The sequence below is a fragment of the Hemiscyllium ocellatum genome, chromosome 5 (genome assembly GCF_020745735.1).
Source record: "Hemiscyllium ocellatum isolate sHemOce1 chromosome 5, sHemOce1.pat.X.cur, whole genome shotgun sequence".
Classification (NCBI taxonomy): domain Eukaryota; kingdom Metazoa; phylum Chordata; class Chondrichthyes; order Orectolobiformes; family Hemiscylliidae; genus Hemiscyllium; species Hemiscyllium ocellatum.
The window spans coordinates 50,275,088-50,280,341 of record NC_083405.1 but is presented as its reverse complement, the minus strand read 5'-3'; positions in this window follow the sequence as shown (position 1 = coordinate 50,280,341).

Here is a 5,254-nt window from a genome sequence, read left to right as displayed (position 1 = left end):
TAAAAGAGCAAATTGATTCTTCATATAGTCCGCAATTATTAATGTATATTGACTTATTCTGTAGCCTAGTTTCTCTGAAGAAAGAGAAGGCACTTGTTTTACCAGCTCAAAGGAAGCTATTTCTCGAGTACATTACCATGGAGTTTTTCAATCCAAAGCTAGTGAACGTGGCAAAGTCAAACTTTCATGTTGGCAATGGAAAACGTATCAGAGATTATAATTTTCTCTGCTCCTTAGGGTAGCATGTGTCAGAAGGGAAGTGGTGAGAGAGAAGAGTCCACTAGCTACAATTTTTCTTTGTGTACAGTGCCATACCATCTGAACCGTGGTAGCTGTCTGCTCACGTTAGGTGGTACTTTATCTCATCTGGAGTCTGTGGATGCAAATTGAAAGATTGGACTGTGCCACCATTGTCATCCTTAAATACGTGAGCAGCCAAACAAGACCAAAAAGGGGTATTTTGCCCCAAGCAGTTTGAAATTTATCTGACCTGATTTGATTTCTGTAAGCTACATATTCATTAGCACCTTATGTGGTTCTCTAAGAAATATTTTTTGACATTACCCACTTGGATAACTTTGATTACAAACAGTGATTTGCATTTTTATAGTGACTTAGACATCCTCAGGATCTCCTAAAACACTTTAAAGCAATGAAAACGTTTTGAATAATCACTACACTCTAGTAAATGTCTGCAAGTTGGCTGCCACAGCAAGCCATCAAAAATATATATAGTTATGATTACAATCTGTTCTTGTGCTTGTTTGTTGGAAAGCTAAATATTGTCCTGGATTAAGTATGACATGCTTCTTAACCCGATTTCTCTTTGCAATTCTGCTAGATGATCTTTTACATCCACCTTGGGAAGCAGGCAGTGTCTCAGTTTATCATACCGGAAATACAGTGTCTCCAATGATGTAGTACTCCACCAGTACTTAACTGGTATGTCTGACTATGTTTTGTCCTGACGCCTCTGGAGCAAGATCTGAATCTAACTTTGTGACACAAGAAGAGAATGCTTCAATATGAAATGGTTACTGCTTCCATACTGTATTGATGCTTTTTTTAATATAAGAAAAAAACTGCAATCTAGTGCATAAAATCCATTTGATTTTTACTTTATTTGCTGCATACAAATTATTGGTAGTTTGCTTTTCTGTTGGCATCAGAGGGTATGCAAAGTGGCATGCCCATGAGTCCACCACCCACCTATTAAAATAACATTTGGAATGTATCTGTGATGCTTCAGGTGTTAGACATTCAAATCTCTGTTTAAGTTTTTCTTTTTACAAATTTTAACATCAAGATCTAAACAAGTTTTTAAAACATTTTAAATCTTGTTATTGCTATGCCTTCCTGAAATCAGTTATATCTCAGAAATGCTTTTAGCGAGCATTCCAAATTGTCATTGCTGCCTTCATAAAAGCTAGTAATTCCAATGTGAGTAATGTAATAGTTCTGCTAGAATTCTAATCCCAATGCATTAAAGTAATTATGTATAAACCCCTTCATTTTTGCTAATTTGGGGATTCAATTTTTAGTAGTTGCTACGTTAACAGAATCTTGCTGAGGTTTGATTAAAATTATCATCATTAGCAAGGATTCATAACTGCCCATAATTCCTGTCTAAATAAGTGATGCTGTTAAGACTTTCCATTATTTAGACGCATAAACACAACTTCAGGTGAATTGCAAGCGTGCAGTTAAATTCAAACAAATTTTGTCTTTGTTGTGCTGCCACACCATTGACTTAATCTGCCTCCCCATTAAATTCATCAGGTGCTATGAACTAAGCTTGTCACAAAATTTATCACAACTGCTGAGGGGTGTTTACATTGATTAGTGCAATTACTGCCAAACGACCTAGCATTAATTAACTTTTGTTTCATTACTTTTCCTTTTCGTTGTTTCTGTACCTGATTTGTCATTGGATTTATCCTTTCTAATTTACAATTCTTTCAGTCCTTTTTCTATTCATTTGTAATCTGCTGATCTGTTACAATACTGTTACTTTTCATGTTTTACATGAACACCGGTCTCTAAGGTACCAGGACAGGTGGATAAAATAGTTAAGCCATTTTGTATACTTGCCCTTATTAGTTAAGGCATAGAGTTTAAGAGCAGGGAGGTAGATTGTGCTGGAACTGTATAAAATGTTGGTTGGGCCATAGCTGGAATATTGTGTACAGTTCTGGAATCTACATTATAGGAGGGATGTGATAGCACTGGAGAAAGTGCAAAGGAGATTTATTGGGATGTTGCCTGCATTGAAGGGTTTGTTATAAAGAGAAATTGACAGACTGGGGTAGTTTTCTTTAGACCAGAGGAGATTGAGAGAGGACATGATAGAGGTGTGTAAAATTGAGGGACATAAGGTAGACAAGAAGCAACTTTTCCTTTTGGTTGAGAGATCAATGATCAGGGACAAAGATTTAAGTAAAGAACAGAAAATGCAAGGGAAAAAAATTAGAGGAGATGTGAGGGAAAGCTTTTTCACCCAATGGATGGTAGATGTCTGGACTCTGATTATAAGGGTGGTAGATGCAGAATCCCTCAAAACATTTCAGACATATTTAGACAAACATGTGCAATGCCGAGGCATTCAAATCTATGGGCCAAGTGCTGGAAAATGGGGTTAGAGTAATTAAGTTGCACAAAGAAAGGACCTTTGGTCCATACTTTTTTTCTGTGCTGTTGATCTCTGGCTCTATTAATCAGCTTGCATTTTTAGCAACTTGCCCTACAAAAAATTAAAAGCCTGATTATAAAAGGGCAGCTCTGGCTTTCAGCAGACAACATGTAAAACTTCTGCCACAACAAATTATTGGATATTCACTTTGCCTTAATGACAAACATGCCACAGTAATCTCCTGATAATGATATACAGACCCTTATTCTTCCCCTATCTCAGTGGAAAAACAGCTAAATTAGTGTTTCCCAGGATATGGGGAGATGGTGATGTAGTGGTATTGTCACCTAGATAATAATTGAGACACTGATGTTAATACTTTGAGGGCATTGGTTCAAATCATCCTACAACAATTGGTAAAACTTAGCTTTCTTGGTAGTCTGATGGTGAGGATTTGGCATTCACACTACCAGGGCCTGGTTTTGATTCTCCATCAGGGAATTAAGGTTTTAATATTGAGGGAAACAGGTAAGCAGACATAGAATTGAGGCTATGATAATTAAAAGTACACAGTAGGCTCCTGGGGTAAAATGGCTCTTACTGCTTTGAATACATGGAATCTCACAATGAGCCACATTGTGAAAAATTTGTGAAGAGAAGCAAAGGTACTGAATTTCCTTACCTGGAGTAGAATTTGAGTCGGTGCCAACAGCTCTGTTGGTTGTATCATGAATATTGGCAATGTGCTAACGAGCGAGGGAACTAGCATAAAGGTATAACCTACTTGATCACATCAGCATTGTAAATGTGACTCGACACTTATGCTATTAATAAAATTGCTTACTACATAGACCTGTAAAGATGTGGGGGTGCTGGTGTTGGACTTGGGTGGACAAAGTCGCCCAACAGGTTTCTTTGAAACTGCGAGTCGTCCCCACCCTGCCCAACACCCCTTCCTCTGGCAACTAGTGAGAGCCTGAGGATGGAACCGGGGCTCTGAAAGCTTGTGGTTTCAAATAAACCTCTTAGACTATAACCTGGTGTTTTCTGATTTTCGACTTAGACCTCTAAAGACAAGTATAATCTCAGTGAGGACAAGTTCACCTACATTCTTGCTAATAGCACAAAGAATATATTTAACAATGGAGAATTTGGCATCCATGAAATGCTTACAATCATTTTATTCAAACTTGCAAAGTGCTAGAGGGAAGTGAGAGTTGCTGCTCTTGACTGCGGAGCAGCATAAAAATAGCCAACACCTCCAAAATTACTCAGTAAAACGAGTCAATGGCAAACCACAGTAGTTAGGCATGCCACATACAAAGAAAAGTAGCCGTGGGTGTTAAAGGTCACATGCCAGAACTTTAATGCAATCGTTTTTATAACTAATCTTTATTTTTTCTAGATAAAGATGTTGGCATTACTTTGGGAACATATACTTTTGTCTTTTTCTCCTTATCCTGAGGGGAAAAAAACTGTTATTAAAGAAAGGTGTAATTGTCTTTGTCTTTCCACAACATGAATTCCACATTAAAAATGCAGCAAGTGGAAAAATGAAGATTTTTCAATACTTTTTAAGTAAAATCATCCCGATCATATGAGTTTATCAGTGCATTGGGAAGAGAAAGATCTATTTTTTCTGACTCTTTGTAGTCTATTCCACGTAACTAATTCACAGCTTTGTTTATCATGAGTTATGAAGTAGGCCTTAGATACATTTAATTCTTGACAAAATAGCATCCTTTTACAGGCATGTCTAAAAATAGTATATTATAGACACTTGACCTACACTATTCAGCCCACTAACTAGTCAGAAAATATGAAGGAGTCATTCTTAGTAAAGAATAGCTAAAGCAGTCTCCAATGGAAAGTTGAGGTGATTAGTGAGTAACTGATAGGTAAATAACTGATTTTTCATTCATATCAAAGTGAAATCTTGAATTTATTTTGGTAGAAGTATCTAATTATCCAATAAATAGGAAAGGTGGCAGTGTGTTTTATTACCCTGAATTGTGGATCCTGGGTCATGTTACATGATATTCTAATTATTTCTTTGTGCCAACCACATGCAGGAAGTGGTGTAAACTGGAGCTTGAATGCTGTTTGCAGGTGCTCTTTGCTTTTCCTTTCTGACTTCGCCAAATATGCAAAGTTCAGAGGCTGGTTCGTGTGTCATTTGCACCCTTTTTGTTCTTCATCTTACCCCCAGTATCTTTTTGTCATTGAAGGAATTATGGCTTCGGTTGTTCCACCATTCTTTCCTTTCCTCCCCCCCCCCCCCCCCCCCCCCCCCCACCCACCTCATTGGGAAGTCCATTGGCTTTCTGAAACAGATGTGCCTGGGTTCAAAGATTCACCACCATGTATGTAGGTTAGGTACTTTTAAATGAAAATACACTGCTTTATTCCTTTGTATAAATTCCATTCCTTCTAAATCCAGGGCTGTGTTTGTAATGTACCTTTGTCTAATTCCTTTATTGAAACAACCCGTCAGAGTTCCAACAAAAAATAAGAGTACTGCAGATAATAGAGATCTGAAATTCAAACCAAGTGCTGGAGAAAGGAGATCTGGCAACATATGTGGAAAGAGGAACAGAGTTAGTTTCATGTTGAATATAACTTCAA